This window comes from Podarcis gaigeae (genome assembly GCF_964106915.1).
Source record: "Podarcis gaigeae genome assembly, chromosome: 6".
Lineage (NCBI taxonomy): Eukaryota > Metazoa > Chordata > Lepidosauria > Squamata > Lacertidae > Podarcis > Podarcis gaigeae.
In genome coordinates this window covers 55,267,450-55,285,773 of record NC_139682.1, presented here as the reverse complement: position 1 = coordinate 55,285,773, position 18,324 = coordinate 55,267,450, and the positions used below count along the sequence as shown (strand labels likewise).

The window sequence follows — 18,324 nt, the reverse complement described above, 5'->3', positions numbered from 1 at the left end:
ACCTCCTTGTTGACCTGGCCAAGGAAATAAATCTACACAAGTTGAAGGGGTGCAAATAAGGAGATTACAACATGCAGCAGGAAAACAGGGCAGTTTGCAATTCAGAGCCACACAAGTAAAAGTGAATTGTTTAGAATAAATACTCCACAGTTAGAGGAATGAAAAAGTTAGGAATGGAGGGGGAGATGGAAGGAGGCAAAACAAGCAGCGGGAGGCAGGGAGCAGTGAAGGAGAAGTAGCAGTTTATGCACATCTCCTTGAAGACGGGGCTTCTAGTAATGGGGTTCAAACAGAGGAAGGTCTGACAGATAACATTTGAATTAATTCAACATGGAACAAGCAGCTGCACTGAAAGAATATATTGGTCTCATGGAACTGACAGATTTGTCTGGAAACTGGAGGTAAAAAAACCTATCCATTGTGAAAAGATAATGGAATACAAAGCCGTTTCTTCAAAAGTGGCTTCAAAAGCTGCTCAAAAATACTGTTCATTATTATAGACATGCTCCTGTATTGTGAAAGAACAGCCTTTAAAAGACGTGAACTTTTTCTGGGCCAACAGGAGAGAGGAACTGAAAAACAAATGGGACTGTGCCTTTATTTTAAATGTGGACCCCAGGTCTACCTCTGCTTCCTGCTGCTGTTGCAGCTCCTCTTCTTCATGACTGCAAGGGAGTTGCTATTCCTGCCCCTCCCTCTCTTGTCATCACCCCAGGAATTGATCTGGCTGAGTGTAGGTGGCACATGGCAGATGCTCTGCATGGACCCCAAAAGCTTTCTTTTCTGCCTCTGCCAGGCCAGCTGTTCCTTGACTCCAACAAGTCACAACTGGTGACTGAATTGGGCGGCCCCCCAGACTTGGCTACCGGTCCCCGGCGGTCTGGCAGAGTTTCCAAGCACCCAACTTATTTAAAGGACTATGTTGTCGGACATGTAACACTGTTGGTCTAATGGAAGTATGTGAAATGTAACCGATATGCTTTTGTGCCTAATTGAACCATTACGTGTAGTGCTGTATATAAGGAAACTATTACGATTGTAACTAACGCCTTATCTCGGTGGGGAGGGGTGTTATGTATTGAAGTTTTCACCCTGGGACAGCAGGGGGATACTGTAGATAGTTATGCAAATAAGGGATCAAAAGTGACGTTCAGTGATTGGATAGTTTTAGAAAATTGTTACAGTTATGTTGTACTGAAGCTCTATATAAGCAGGCTGACTGAACCCTTCAGTTCAGTTCTGTTCTGGCCTCTGAATAAACAAGAGCTGTTTGAAGAATCGCTGTGTCGTCTGATATGTTCACCCACAACTTAACAGACTTAATAGACAGAAATGCAACCTGGACCATTGCTGCACTATCTCTGACATGGAGATCTCACAGGGAAAGCTATACTCAAAGAAGCTGAATATTTACATGTGCCAGTAAATTATGTTTACAGGGTGCTACAACTCCAGGAAGAGCAGGTGACCCTGCTAGATTCTGTGATGTCTCATGGCTGGAAACTTGAGCAGCTACTAGCATCAGATCTTCCTGTGTCTGTGGGACTGAAGCCCAGGCTGAATTTCTGTGTGTCACCATCCCTAAGGAGATGCCTAATACTCCACATAGCATATGAGCCCAGTGAGAAGGGACAAGATCTTGAAGGTGTGAGGCTCAAAGGTGTAATTGCTCCAGTGCTGAACATTGGAAAGCTTTTCTTTCCAGTTGTTGCACAAATAAGCTTGACAACATGATAAAGTCACTGGTGTTAATCTGGATTTTGAATCCTTTTGAGGTGATGTAGGTGGAGCAGGTTGCTTGTGAATACCTGCTGTGAGAGGGTTTGTGTTGCCTCAGGTGTTGGCCTGTGCTGATCTTAATCCTACAAAGAATCAGCCCCACTCCAGGTCCTCCTGCTGAAGAGATGAAGCCTTTGGGCATGCAAAGGTGGCAGTTGGCAAGCACAGTGCTTTAGGGATGCTCGATCATAGCAGCAGAGTCAGGCCATTGTGCCATCTAGGTCAGTATTGTCTACTTTAGGGATCTGCTTTGAGCATGCCCCAAACTTGGATCTTAGCATGCAGGAATTCTTATTTTATACCATTTTTGTCATGTGACAAAGACACATTAGAGCAGAAGCAGCAAAGCAGGCTGGGAAGTGCTGGGACTGCACAATCATTTGGGCCTCCTAAAGTTATTCAAGCCTAACTGCTAACTGTTGAGTCATTCTGACGTGTGACGTAGTCGCCAGTTTCACTTTGTGCTCTCTGTAAGAGTTCAGTGAGAGTCTGTCTGCCTCAGCTGTGAACAAAGTCAGTATGTAATCTCAGTCAAACTGTTTGGAACCATGTTGTTTATAAAGAAGTTTATTTTAACTCAGTAAAGCTTTCATTCTTTAAAACTCTGCATTATTAATTTACGCTGCGCGTCAATTCCCCCCCCCCCAACCAACAATGAATGCACCAACACATCTCGCATTGGTGGTTTATTCTGTTCTGTGTTCACACTTTCCCCCTCCTGAAGGCATTTTGGTATATAGTTTAGACGTGTAGCCAGAGCCAGCTCTACCATTAGACAGAGTGAGGCAGGTGCATCAGGTGGATGATTCTGAGTGTCATGAAAGGGCAGCAAAAACTTATTAATTCATCATTATTCTGTTTTCTGCCAAGAAGCAGGAGATTTGTTTCATTTTTCATTTTTGGTTTTTTGCCTCAGGTGCCTAAATAACCTGGCTGGCCTTAGGTATTATTATGCAACCTGATTTGTGTGTGACATTTGCTTTTCCACATCAGGTAGCAAAATGTCTTGGGCCAGCTCTGTGAGCAGCATATATTTAAAACGTAGAAATCAGTATCCCAAAGCATTTCCCTCTTGTACCAAAAGGCCTCCAGCAAGGATTGTAAAAGCATAGGTGGAGAATAATATTTTAAAAGCAAAGCCACATATACATTAATTATTAAAAGCAAATTAAAATATGGAACTCTTAAGACCTCAACATCCAGCTCAGCTCTGGCTATCAAGCGCCAGGGTGGAGAGGAAAACAATACTATGGCACCTCTATTGTGGTGCAAGGCAAAATATTATAAAAACCAGAGTTTGGCATCCAGTATTATAAATGCCCCAAAGCAACTGAAACTGTAGAAGAAGCTCCTGGGAAATTGCAATGGCTAAGATACAGCCAGAGTATGTGGAGTATAAATAAGTAAATAAATAACCTTCTAAAATTCACTGGGGTATAGAGTCAAATATTTATTTCAATGATATTTGAAGTGGATATATATATATATATATATATATATATATATATATATGCACGCCTCTAGGGATAAAGCAAATAGCTCCATTTACTCTAACCGTTTGATTAAATTCCCAAAGTAGCAGAGTCACTGGGCAACACTAATAAAGTTTGTAGCTATGTAAGCTAAAATAATGATTAGCGTAATCAAGTCTAATGCTTCAAGGCATAAGTTGATCATCTGTGGAAATCAGGAAGAAAATTTTCTTCCCCCGTTCAGCAATGGATAATTTGCTTGGCATGTTCTGTAGCTTTTAATTTTACCGCCTTCCAAGCACCAGGTATTAGTTACCATTGTATTAATGTGGCTGGCCTCCCACTGATAAGAATAACTACAACAGCAATATGTTGCATCAGAAATCATATTTAGCCTATGCTAATTGTGTTTCTAGAATGGGCAAACCAAAAGCTAACAAATGCTGTTGCTGCAAATGCAAGTAGGAAATAAGGCTCAGTGCACTGGAGGATATGAACAGAATTACCTAGTTAAAGCTATCCTCATCCCCACCCATGACATGCTGATAAGAACTAGTCTTCCCCTGGCTGGTTCTCATACAGTATGCATCAGGGGAGTTGAGCCTGGTGCCTTCCAGACTCCAACTCCCATCATCCCTGACCATTGGCTATGCAAGCTGGGGCTGATAGGATTCCCTTCAGCGTCTGGCAGAGAGCAACAGACACAGTTTGTCACCAGCTGCCTCTCCTTGGCTATCAGAAAGGGTATAAAAGGTAAAGGGACCCCTGACCATTAGGTCCAGTCGTGACCAACTCTGGGGTTGCGGCGCTCATCTCGCTTTATTGGCCGAGGGAGCCGGCCTACAGCTTCCGAGTCATGTGGCCAGCATGACTAAGCCGCTTCTGGCGAACCAGAGCAGTGCACGGAAATGCTGTTTAACTTCTCGCCGGAGCAGTACCTATTTATCTACTTGCTTTCGAACTGCTAGGTTGGCAGGAGCAGGGACCAAGCAACGGGAGCTCACCCCATCATGGGGATTCGAACCACTGACCTTCTGATTAGCAAGTCCTAGGCTCTGTGGTTTAACCCACAGCAGCACCCGCCTCCCTTCAGAAAGGGTATAGCATTTATTAATTTGAAACATCTGCATAGCCATTGTTCAGCTCAGATTTCAGAGCAGTGTACAACAATATGCATGTTCTCACAAAATCAAATAACACTGGCAGCCCCACCAAAGTAGGGGACTGCATCTGATGTGCTTCCCAAAGGGCAGCGGTGTCAGATGGCCCTTTACTGCTTGAAGAGTTTTGGGATCAGATGGTACATCTCCAAAATCTCAGTATCTTTTGCTCCTCCTAAATCAGGCCACATTTAACACATTTGACTTTTGATCTCAAATGTTCATGTTGAATACCAGCTGGGCTGTGTCTCACAGTATTATTTAGCTGACAGTAAAGCTTCTTTTAGCAAAAGGGGGAAGGAATTTTTGGCAGTTTCCCCTTCTGAGCCCTCCTATATCTTTGGCAGAGGGCTGGGAGGTATGGGTGGGAGCTGCAATGGGAGAGGGAATCACTGGCAGTGGCTACCATCCTTCTGCTGACAGAAGCCTTGTTGTCAGCTGAGCAACATGACTGGATATAACCCATTAACTGTAGTATGGATTTTTTTTACAAGGGTACTCAAAATTATTTTAAAATATCAAGTAAACTGGAGCTTGGGTCAGGGGTGGGAGAAATGTGGTTCCTCAATTGTTGAACCCCAGCTCTCAACAGCTACAGCCCAAACAACCCATGGTCAAGGATGACAGGACTTGTAGTCCAACAAAATTTTTAAGGCCACATGCCTGGCTTAGACAATTTAAAGTGTGTAGATAAATAAACTTGCTTTGGAAAGGCAAGGATCTTGCCATCAGGCTTGCCATTGCGAGCCCCTTCCTTGTCATTAGGAAGGGGCTTGCAAAGCTGGGATGCCACTACTGAAAAGCTGTCTCCCTTGTGGGTGAATAACCACAGAGAATGCAATTGTAGAAAGACTTTGACAAAAGGTAATATGACATGGGCATCTGCTGGTAGCGGCCACTGCCATTATTTTCTGAAACCAAGCAGGCAAATTTTGCAGGTATGTTATTCAAGATAATTATTAGAATTGGGGAAAGTGCAATAAACCAGGCAAAAAACACGACGGTGGGAGGAGGAGGATCTGGATTGTGAATCTGCCATAAAGAGAAAGTTTGTATGGCTACATGCTATTTTCAAGATAGAGAAAATATTGTGAATAAACCTTAGTTTCTATAAGGACCTTTGAAAATTTAAATCTTTAGCCCTTTTCTTTTCTTTTCTTTTCTTTTCTTGGAAATACACAACATATGAGGCCAATGGCCCATCTAACCCAGCACCCTGTTTTTACAGTGGGCAACCAGTTGCCGATGTGAAGCCCTCATGAAGGACCCTTGTGGAATGCACACTCCCCACTTGGATTCTAGCAAAATGGTATTCAGAGGCCACTTGTAAGTAAGAAAGGTTGCTTTCATTTTTCAGTGTGCAGAGTTGTTAGACCAAGGTTTGGCAGTAAATATAAAACTGCTGTATAATGATAGAAACAAATACCAGATCCTTCATTTTTTATTCTTATGTATGTGGTGTACACTAATGGACTAAATGCATTCTTAAATACTGCTGCCAATTCCTCCCCCCACTTTCAATGGGACGTTTATGACTGCCCTTTGTTTAAGTGCACATTAGCAAATAATGATGTTTCAAGGGCTATTAAGATAATCATCTAAGTGCAGAAATGGCATTTGAGGCTATCACATCTCAAAATGGCTGAACAGGATGTGATGGGTGCAGGCATCTTTGCACTCTAAAAGTTAGCAAGCATACCCAAAGGAAACAAAATGAGAACATTGGAAGCAATTTGTATGTTGTGCACAGAAGCTATCTACACCCTCCTAAAAGAGAGTGGAAGAAAGGCAGAAGAGTAAAAAGAGCACTGCTTTTAAAAAGAGCAGAAATAAAGAGAAGAAAAGAGTCCAGCTGATCTAAAATGAAAGGTGCAAAATGAAGGGGATGCAGAAATGAACCAGCTTCATAATGAGGCAAACCAAGTTGCTTTCCTCAGGCAACAGCAGAAGAGATGGTGGCAGCAGCCCACCTGCCATTGCCCATCCCACTGCCTCCTGCCCTTCCCTCTCCAAGCTACATTTTAGGGTCAGGGCTGTGCTCAGACTCCGAGCTAAGATGCGCAATGTGTGATCTATCCTTTCCTCCATTTTCTTCCACTGCGCTGCTTTGCCCTTTTCCTGGCTTCTCTCAGTTGTTTGAAAGGAGAGAGGAAAAGGGGGGGGGGAGAGAGAGCAATATGGTGGTAACAAAACTAACAGCATGATTGCTGTGGCAAAAGAAGCATTATTGTTGGTGTGGCGACATCCCCTATCTTGAATTACCTGGGGATGCTAGCTGCAGCAGAAATTGTGTGCCTGACTGCCCATCGTCACCTGCACAGACCACACTGTGTTTTGGGCTGGCCAGCTGCAGTGGCAGGAGCGGTGGTTCTTGTCTAGTATGATTGGTCAGCAGTCACCTGGTGCTAGTAGTAGTATGCTTCGTTGTTCTCCCTGAGCTGATGAGTCAGCCCATTTACACCAGAAGCAGGTTAGCTGGTTAAGCAACATTACTTTGGGTCAAATCAGGCCACAACTTTACTGATTACAGGTGTAAAGGTTTTGGCATAGGCATTGGGTATGACCATTGACAACCATCCCACTTGCTGGATGTACGCCTTGGAGACATCAATCAAAGGTGAGGGGGTCCTATGACATACATCAAGTAAGAACCCCAACTCTTTCCGGACCCCTTTAACATGATACCCCAAAGTCTGGAGGGGCAGGCAACAGCTACAACATTTTGGGGCATTGTGGACAGTGCCAGTGAAAAGGCTCAGCAGCAGCAACCACCAACACTCCCTTTGGAAAAAAGAAATAAGCTGCACTATTGCCACAGCTGAAGGTGAGCATCACCTTTTAAGACACTGTTGGATAATTTTTCTTCCCCAGGATAAATTTGGTGAAACGGTACCTCTCCAACCCCATAATTTCTCTAACCAGAAATAGGTGGCTAATTTTGCAAGGCCACTTGCACAAGCCCTAGTGCCATACGACTTTTGCACAAGGAAGAAACCCCGGGGCCAAATCCATCCTTATTTTGATTGCCAAGCAACAAAAGAGTAAGCATGCAATCGTATAAACAGATAGCTGATAGTAATACTCACTGAAAATAGTGAAACTGAATTTTGAGTAGGCATGTATAGGTAAGATTGCACTGTAGTCCCTCACTTGGCCAATGGTGATCACAAGCACCATTGTAAATGTTGTGTTTTGAGATTCTGATCATAAGATCTCTCTGATCATAAGTTCTCTCTCTCCCTCTATCACACACACACACACACACACACACCTTTCTTTCAACCTTCCACTCTAATATGTATATATTTCTCTCACTTGGTAAGGTACCAGGCACTCACTGCATGCCCCAAATTCTGCCAATGTCTTATTACACGCATTAGGCAGCCCCCCAATACAGTTAGTTGTGATTTTTTAAAAATCGACACAAATACCAGGCATATGATTCTCTTCTTATCCACGGCATTTGTTTATACCATAGGAAATGAGCTGATGTTTTATTTTGTTCCCATAACCCTTCAGTAGTAATCTGTATCAAGCGAAGTAACAAAATTCACAAGAAGCAAGACTGAGCTCAGTCAAAAAGTCATTTATGACTCAATTCAATGCTTCAGCTTTCGAAGGGCAGCAGCAAATGTCAGCATGGTTACAGTCTGGAAACTCATCACTTGACATCAGGAAAGAATGGTGACCTGCCCAATAATGGAAGTTCTTTCTTTCCTTCCTTGATGGAATGGCACAAAGCAATGTGAGGAGTTTACTGGGCTTCACCTTGGCATTTGAAGAAAGAAAAGAAACGGTCTCTGCCCAAACTGTGTTAAATTAGGGGCCCCATGCAGCCCTGCCTGCGAAAAGCAGAAGGTGCAGGAAAAAGGAGCGGCGTTCCTGACATAAAACAGGCCATCTTCTGGAGGGGGAAGGGTTAATGAAACATTGATGCCCTTTGTGGGAAAAGGAGGCCTGAAAGCTGGCAAAGCCACTTGTCAGGAAAACTGAAGAAATGAGAAAAGCTCTCATGGAGTGTGACTTTTTGTCACCATTAACCTCCTACCACATGCTAAAGCAGATGGGATTTCTCTGAGCTTTTGCCAAACACTGAGTTCATAAGAGACTGGAAATAAAAAGCTCAGCACCAAATGCAGCCAATGATAACAGTGAGCTTATTCTCGCACATTTCAGTGCTTGTAAAATAAAGGCAATTGCTCCCAAAGTAACTGCAAGTAGCAAGCCTCATATCAGCTTTGTTCTCACAATCTTTTTTCTTTCTTTCCCCTAGTCCACAATTCAGTTTTTAGCACTGTTCTCCACTGTCTAATGGTGCCCTCCATGTGTGGTTTTTTTTTTTAAAAAAAATGGACTACAATTCCCATCATCCCCAACTATTAAACATGCTGGCTGTGCCTTATAGAAGTTTTTGTCCAATAATTTGTGAAGGGAACCACATCAGCTACCCCTGCAGTAAGGACCCATAGTGGGCTTATATTCAAAGTAGCACAAAGTCACTCATTCCATGTTTCTATACAAATAATTAAGAAACTCTTACCTTTTTGAAACTAAGTTAAACTCCACGGCTTTTCTTGTTGCTGTATGGAAAAGCACAAGAATCTGACCTTCGAAGCATTTGTAAGTAAACAGTTTTAACTTACCACATGTGTGCTCTTTTTTCTATGCTAAAAGAAGAAGAACAAAATGGGAATTTAGGAAAGATATTTGGAAGGCAATATTTTAAATGTCTAACAGCCCATATTTCCACTCTTTGCTGAATGTTTTGTGATTTTAAATCTCTGCTGGAGCTTTCTCTCACTAAGAGAATATTTGCCCCAAACCTAGATCTTAGGGACCCTGGGATTTCTTCTTTTGTTCTTTTAATCCAGTTACAACCAAACATTAAAATAGCAACTAAAAGTGGGATCAAATGCTTGGCCATCTCAGTGGTGAACCACCAGTAAAATCAAGACAGGTAACTGGAACCAAAAATCCACACCTCTTCTAATGTTTCCCCCCAAAACAATTCTCCTAGGTCAATTCAGTCCCTCAGGGTCTCAGGAGGTAGGAACAAAATAGTAAATGTTAGCCATGCTCCCATGGTCAACGGATACTCAAAAGATCCTGTATTCAAGACAGGACACGTCATGTATAGAAGGCAGAGTTGTCTAGGGTACTAAGGATGTGGTAACTTGATATATTATGATATAGGGTTACTTTTCTGAAACCAGTTTGTCATATGAATATAGATGTGGAAAATCATCTTGCCTCAAAATCTTGCCGGAATCTCTATGTACCATAATTGCCTTAATTTAAATATTAAAAACTCAGTTTTTCTGATGTCCTCTCCAAAATCCCAGGGTTTACTTCTCCACAAAGTTTAATTTTACACAGTGTAAAATTAAACTCCTTCTTCTCTCCCATCTTTAGCTGCTGTCTTCATTTCATTCAGTCGCTTCCTGTTAAAAAATATACATATATAGAAAAATATTCACAAATACTTCATCCATGTGAATGCAAATAAAATCAATAAATGTGCTGCTCCATTTAGCTGTCTTTTTTCTGACTCAAAGAACAGAAAGAGGAAGAATATCTAGAAACCCTGACCCAATGAGAATTGGCTGCTATAGAGATATCAGATGACCACTGCAGTCTTCCAGGTATGCAGAGCTCTAATGATGCAATAAGTGGCTTGATTTAGCAACATACTTCGTAGGGCAAACCTGTCCTATCAATCCTAGTATTAAAGCTCACTGCAGGTATACAGATATGTAGGTTCATTTATTTATTCCAGTTCTATACTGCCCAATAACTGGAGTTCTCTGGGCAGTTTACAACACACATTTTAAAACCCAAACTGTAAAACATCTGCATGTTAAATCTAAAACAAAACAGCAATGTTTAAAACTGATATAAAAATGTATGACAGAGGAAATGGCATTAAAAGCACTTTTTCTAAAAGGTCTGGGAGAATAAAAAGGTCTTCGCATGATGTTGAAAAGAATTCAAAATGGGTGCCAGGTGAGAATATCCAGGGAAAGCATTTCACAATGTCCCTCCTTTCATCCGTTCATTTGAAATATTTACAGCCTACCCTTTAGCCTAAGATTTCAAGGTGGGGAACAATAAAACTTTCATTTAAACAGCAAACTATTCCCCAATAAAAGCAGATAAATTCACACTTTAGTAGCCAGTGGCACCCGCTTCACTTCATTTAGTGGTGGCACCCGGAGAAGGACCCTAGAAGATGAATAGATATATGTGAGTAGGTCTATATTGGGAGAGAAATTCCTTCAACTTTTCTGGCCACTAGCCCCTTGTCCCAATCCTTCCTTTATTTTGCTATTCCTACTTTCATGGGCTCTAGTCTGAAAACAGAACATCTTAAAGACTCGGACAAGTGTCTTGCTCGAGGAATCATTGGGTGTATCCACACTTCACTGACCAACTAATGCTGGGTCACAGCAAGTAACAACTTGATTGTTCCTGGACATAAATTTGTCTCATTACAAGAACTCATTGTGTGCAATTGGTTCCCAGAAAATTGTTTCCACAGACTCTCCTCCATCGCTGTTGCCTATCATCTTGGTTCCATTTGTTTGTTAAGAGTGCTGAAAGTTGTTAGGAGACCCCTATTCCCCTCACAGAGCTACAGTGTCTGGCTTTCCCCAAGGTAAGGGTGCTGAGAGTTGTTAGGAGACACCTATTGCCCTCACAGGCCTTCCATTCTTAAAGTGGTTTAACAGTCAATCTCTGGGGAACTCTAGAAATTGTAGCTCTGGGAGGGGAATCATACTTCTCACTGTTTAAAGTGAGATAGTGTATGATACTGTTTTAAATGTACAGTGCAGATGGGGCCTAGTTCTCACTGGTGGCTTGTACTGCTCCAGATTTCAGGTATGACTAACCTGACTGAATCCTCCTCCAGACAAAATGTGTCCGCTTTTACCTATCAGTCCATTTCCACGTAGTTTGCTTCTCAGAATGTAATCACTGTGTAGATGGCAGCTTTATGCTTCTCATCTCCCTAGTAAATATTGCCTTTGGTCTTGTTCCAAAGGAGACATATTCTTGATCTGCTCATCCTAATCTAGCCAAAGCCCCCAACCACTCTGCCCACTTGTCTCCCACATACAGGCTGTATGTGATATCTCTGGTGATGATGGCTGTAATATCTGAAATGGCAAACTGTCCAAAATGACACGAAAGACAACGGAATCATGGAACAAGAACTGACGCTGTGCAACTCTCTCTTTTTTTTTACAAAATGGCTGCACCACTAGGTTTAACTGCCCTGCTGCATGTGCCCATCCACCCAGTCATTAAATCACAATCAGCAGAGTAGTAGCGGTTGGCAGAGAGGTCAAACCATAGTGAGATAATGGGCTAGCTCACAAGGCCACAGCAATGACCTGCTGGTGTCAGGGTCATTGTTCTTCCTCCCAAGTACTGCTTTACAGTACAATGGATAGTAGAATGAGGCTGTAAAACTGAACCTTCAATGGCCTCCATAAACCCATCCCCTTCAGAAGCTAAAATAAAGTGGACTAAATGATCACTTTCTTCCGGGCCTCACCTTATCACATCCCAGAGCAGAGAAAGTACTCTCTATACACAAATAACAATTTATTCACAGTTGTTTGTATAAAGTACAAAATAACCAGAGGAAGCTGATACATTAAAGAGCCCCAAATAAGTGAACAAGGCAGCCAGGCAAATATAGGGCACAAGAGAATATGAAAGTTTTAGCTCCTCCATATAGGCATAAGCCTATGCTCTCACTAAGATAATCATAAATAATAAACTTTTCATTTTAATAAAAAATGTGCTTCCAGAGAGATAAGAATGCATTGATGTTGTTTCTACTAAACAGTGCTTGGAATATTAAGAAACTGTGTTTTATAATTTAACTACAATTGTATTTTACATCCACAGAATGTTCTTAGTTCCTGTTGTTAATTAACACACACACACAAATTGAAATGAACTGCTGAATGAGAATTTGGTAAATTGCTTTGATGCTGATCTCTCACTAGGAAATGATTTAATTCCCAGGTATTTTGCAAATTCAGCCTAGTGCAATAATTCTTGGGAGCACTTAACATTTCTATATAGTTGGCCAAGGCTTCATTGCCAAAAACTCTTTCAGATAGATGGTAATATTGAAACTCCATTAATATTCATTTCAATTATTTGGGAATACAGCTAATAAACTATTCTTCTACCTTGTCCTCAGATCCAGCTGCAGTCAACTATTGGGTAAGGATTTGGCATGGATTAAGGAGTCCACCAGAAAGGCCTGCCCATCTGCGCATAACTCTGCATCCAGCGTTTTGGACTTAAATCAGACAGGTGAATGAATATTAAACCATAGAATCATAGACTCAAAGAACTGTAGAGTTAAAAAAGGCCACAAGGATAATCTAGTTCAGCCCCTGCAATGCAGGAATCTCAACTAGATCATACATGACAGATGGCCATCCAGCCTCTGCTTAAAAATCTCTAGTGGAGGAGACTCCACAACCTCCTGAGGGAGTCCATTCCACTGTTGAACAGCTCTTACTGTGATGATGTTTAGTGGGAATCTTATATTTTGTAAATTGAAGTCATTGGTTTGAGTCCTACCCTCTGGAGCATGAGAAAACAAGCTTGCTTCATCTTCCATGTGGCAACCCTTTTGGGATTTGAAGATGGCTACCATATCTCTTCTCAGTCTCTTCTTTACCAGGCTAAACATACCCAGCTTCCTCAACTGCTCCCCATTAAGGCTTGGTTTCCAGACCCCTGGTCATCTTGGTTGTCCTCCTCTGCACATGGTTCCAGCTTGTCTATATCCTTCTTAAATTGTGGTGCCCGGAACTGGACACAGTATTGCAGGTGTGGTCTGGCCAAGGCAGAATAGAGTGGGACTATTACTTCCCTTGATCTAGACACTATACTTCTGTTGATGCAGCCTAGAATAGCATTAGCCTTTTTTGCTGCTAAAACCTTTAGAACCTTTTCACGTGTACTACTGGCAGTTCTGCTGTCCCCCATCTTATATTTGTGCAGCTGGTTCTTCCTGCCTAAGTGTAGAACTTTGCATTTGTCTCTATTGAATTTATTTTTAATACCTATATACCTGCCAGGACGTAACGCCCATTGAATTTAGACTCACTTTTGAATAAACATACATAGGACTAGGCTACATGTCAGTAGTGGCAACAGGCAGAAATGTCAGTTCCCTTTCCCTTTTTTCTGTGTCATGTTCCTTCATTTCTATCCTTTGAGTTCTCACCTGTGAATTCAGTACTTTTGCATGTATGGTAGCTGATCCAGTCAAAACTCTCCTCCTTGATGAAGCCAAACTGTAAGGCCATTAGCTGAACCCAAATGATATTGGATGCAGTATTTCAAGGCCTGTAGGGCATTATTTTTATATTTAAACACATAATTTCCATATATAGACACATTTCCATGGAGCTAACATGCTCCATGATGGAAAAGTAATTGTTTTTATGGACATAATTTTTCATATGGTGAGCTGGAGTTACATGTAAAATCTGAAGAAAGCCCAAGTGGTTTATTGTATTGCCACAATGAGCAAAGTGAGATCATTTATAGAGCAAGTCACCATGACCTCTTTGGAAATGTACACTTTAGGGAAGAACCCTAACTTTTATTAAAGAACTGTCGTCCTACTCATCCTTATCAAACAATGTGTGTTTTTGCAATGAATCCGCAAACGGAGCTTTGGTGTTTTAATGACTAGAAATCATGAATATTAAACCCAAGAAAAGTTGACAGTATTTAAATGAGCATCATTAAGAGACACATAAATTAACAGGATTTTTAGTTCTTGTGGAACTGCCGTTTCAATGTTAATTAAACAACTGGAGTGCTCTTGTGCATTCCCAGCAAACTGTCCCTAATGTGCACTGCTGAATATCATTATGGGTGGCTGACTTGCTGTTTAATTATTTTCAAACTGATATTTTTCCCCCTGCTGCTGCAGTAGTTTTATGCTTGTCTTGCATTCAGAAGGTGATGGGGCTTATTCCCCAAGGAGTCTGTCAGTTTGATCTACATGTGGTGCTTATAGCGAAATACCCATTTTTGTAACTACTATAACATGCACATATAACATTGCTCCCTAACCCTACTGAAAAAAGGCTTGATTACTGACTGCACTATCTTTGTACATAACAGCCATTTGATGACTTACTGGGATTTAAGCAGACATCCTCCATCACAGTGGCAATCATTACTCATTCCATTCTCAACACGCAGGTGATAAAGAATCTGAATTTAAGAAGTGGGAGGGAGAGGGAGAAGTGAAATAAGCTAGCATCAAACTGATTGATCTCCTCTTGTTATTTCTCACATATGAGCTGAAATGGTATACTGACTGTTGAACCAAACCCAAGTAGCAGAACCCTTCATTGTTTGGATGCTCCCATTCGGTTAGCTATGTTATAAATGTGTATGAACAAACATGTACAATGATCACCCATGTGCGATTTCACACATACTTGTCTGCACTCTTTAGACTTGCTTGCGAGTGATTGTGTACTGTAGGTGAACACATTAGCCTAATTTTGCAGGGGTTGTGGGGATTACCCTCATTTGAAGACCTCTAAAATGGTTGTGGGAATCATATGATTTGAGGGTGTGTATGTCTGTGTGATTTGGTAAGATGACCCAACAAAGCCCACAAGTGACACCATCAGTTTCTATACTGGAATGGAGAGCATGGAGAGTGGAATAGGGGTATTTTAAAATGAAATATAGTTTCAGAAACTGAAACTGATCCCACAAAGTGCATTGGATGCTGTCCCAGACCTATCATAACAATGGTGAAGCTGACCTGGAAATGAGTGGTTTTATCCTCTGAGTGTCTTGCAAATCTGTCACAGCAGGCTTCTGGCTATAGAGTCCCAAATACTAAGCTAAAAAGGTAAAGGCAAAGGTACCCCTGACCGTTATGTCCAGTTGCAGACGACTCTGGGGTTGCATGCTCATCTCGCTCTATAGGCCGAGGGAGCTGGCGTTTGTCCGCAGACAGCTTCTGGGTCATGCGGCTAGCATGATTAAGCCGCTTTTGGTGAACCAGAGCAGTGCATGGAAACACCGTTTACCTTCCCACCGGAGTGGTACCTATTTATCTACTTGCACTTGACGTGCTTTTGAACTGCTAGATTTAATCAATTCTGAATCAATTCTGAACAACGCAGAATTGCTCTACTGGATGTCTTCTTGAGGACTCAAATTACAACTACAAAACTCTCATTTGGGTTAAGCTTTGATGCTAACTTTAAACCTGCTTTCAAACTCTGGTTAGAATAAAAACTCTATTTGGTAACAGCTGTGAGTTATATGCGTTCAGATGCCATGCTAAAGCATAGAGATTCAAATAAAGTTAAGGAAACCAACCAACGTTTCTGGAACCTTGCTATCAAGCTCAAGTTTGTGTGTGTGTATTTTAATATCTATGAATTACTCTCAGAAACATTTAAGTTGGATAAGAAGAGGGTTTTATGTCCAGAAACTTTTACCTACTTATAATTAATATGTTCCTTAAATATAGAAACACCTTGGGTAAAAAGGGCAAATTCGTGGGTGAATTTATGCAGGCTATAGAAGTGTGTAATGGAAAATTAATTACAAACACCTTGAACTAAATGACTCATATTTTTGTTGTGTTATAAGAATTACGGATTTTAATAATATGCAGTCACCCACAACAATCACTTTTATCCTTGAGTAAGCATTATACAAGTAACTCACTGGCTATACTTAGACAAACTATAGTTTAACACAGTTTTAAGGAACCTTTGTGGCCTAGTATATACCACAGAGCAGAATGATAATATTCAGCTGATTGGGGTCTTATTGTGAGTGTGTTGTAATGGATGGATCCTTCCCTAGTAAGGTTTGGGCTGAATTTCGCATTGCAGGGGTGGAGGATGTACTGAAGTGGTCCGCCCTTGGATAATTATGGTATATGATGGATTCCTGAATGCTCTGGGGGATTTTCTGGCTGATATGGATGGTGCTTCTGTTGAGACTGTGGTCATAATGTGAAATAGTAAGCGATAAGTCTTCAACACAATCACTCCTGAGTGTCCTCGTGTTCAATAAAACAGGAAGTTTGACAGGTAGAGTACAAACGGTGTAAATCTTGGTGTAAACCTGGCCAAACACATGTGAGGTTCCAGAATTGTCCCTACCACGCGACAGTGATGGCAAAAACTTACTGCTCCATTACCATTGCATCTGCAGTTAGCAGTCTGGAATAGTTTTTCTGTGTGGTGAATGGGCTTTTGTCACCTGGCCAAGAGAGAGTTGCTCGGATACCCTCAGCAGCTCACAAAAACAATGCTGAGAGGCACTTTGGGACAAAATTGCTCAGATTCAAAGAGTTGGATTTCACAATTAGATCAAATTCAATGGATGTATCCAATATACTGTCTGTTCCATCTGTTCCATTGCACCCTGATAATGCAAACAAATTGCTTGAAGAAGAGCAGCTGACCACTTGCCCCCTTAATCGTTGCCTATGTTGGCTTCTTAAAGCTAACCATTAGGAACTGCCTGAGTAGATCCAGGGAATGATCAATTCTACATTGGAGGGGAGCCGAGGAGGCACCATCTGCCTTTAATGAGGCAGCGGCTATGAGTGTCCATTTCTAGCTATGGCTGGTCTACCAGCTGTAGCTCCTTTTTGACAGAGATGGCTTGACAATGGTACTCCCTGTTGTGATAACTTCCAGATTGGCTTATTGCAATGTGCTCTTCACGGGGCTATCCTTGAAGACAACTTGGAAACCTCAACTGGTTCAAAATACAGCAGCCAGATTATGCCTCTTTATGCTAGCCTTTGAAACCCGAAATGTGCATTTTCAGGACCCACCCTATTCCTGTGACTGTAAATTGTTTTAACTATTTTTAGTATTGATTTTTAAATTGTTGCAACCTGCCCTAGAACCTGATGGCCAAGAGTATATACTGTGGTACCTCGGGTTAAGAACTTAATTAGTTCTGGAGGTCCATTCTTAACCTGAAACTGTTCTTAACCAGAAGCACCACTTTAGCTAATGGGGCCTCCTGCTTCTGCCGCCGCACAATTTCTGTTCTCATCCTGAAGCAAAGTTCTTAACCCGAGGTACTATTTCTGGGTTAGTGGAGTTTGTAACCTGAAGCATCTGTAACCTGAAGCATCTGTAACCTGAGGTACCCCTGTAATAAATATAATGATAATATAATTATCTACGGTAACAACAAAGAAAAGAACAAATCTTTTGTCTGTTGTTCTATGTACTTAATAGAGCTGAGATGCATTTCGCCTAATATATGAAGAATGTATATTGTGTGGATTCAACATATTCTGGTCCTGTGGGCTTCAGGATTATCTTTCACTCAGAAATAAGACTGTGGAAAGTTTTAAAATGGTTGTCAAGGAGACATGATCAAGCATTTGTTGAGATGGGAAAAATGTTTTGCAGCCATACATCAATTTAATTAACTAAAAAGTTGTTCCTGAATGTTCTTCCTTCCTACCTACTCATAGATGCCCATATTAATAGAAACAGTTGATAGATGTCTTTAGGGGAACTTCCTATCTAATTAGTGGATATTTCATACTGCATCTTGCCAATAGAAACAGGATTAAAATAACCTAACAAAACTAATTATGAGATACTATGAAACATCTATCATGTAGCAAAAGCAGTTTTTGCTCTTAATACAATATATTGATTAACATATATTTGCACATCTGTATTGTAGTGCATCAAAGCCTAAAATTATGGCAGAAATAGCATTTTGTATACTTTTTCCTATCTGTGCTTAGGGGAATATTGCTGACCAATTTTGTCTCATAGTTCTAGAACTTCAATTGTTGACTCAAACTAAATTTCATCAAAATGTTGAACGGGTCCTAGAAGTGCTTT

At 41.3% G+C, this 18,324-nt stretch overlaps 1 long non-coding RNA gene across 4 annotated transcripts in view; it reads left to right on the top strand.

Annotated features, from left to right (window-relative positions):
- The window catches only part of LOC310846293, an 89,905-nt gene that overhangs the window by 14,321 nt on the left and 57,260 nt on the right, over positions 1-18,324 (top strand). For 2 of the 4 annotated variants that reach the window (XR_014565225.1, XR_014565226.1), the window contains exon 2: positions 5,640-5,737. This is a non-coding gene — a long non-coding RNA (uncharacterized lncRNA). Of the gene's footprint in view, positions 1-1,520; positions 1,646-2,015; positions 2,297-5,639; positions 5,738-18,324 lie in introns of those variants that run through there. The other 2 variants (XR_014565227.1, XR_014565228.1) reach the window with 2 other exon arrangements.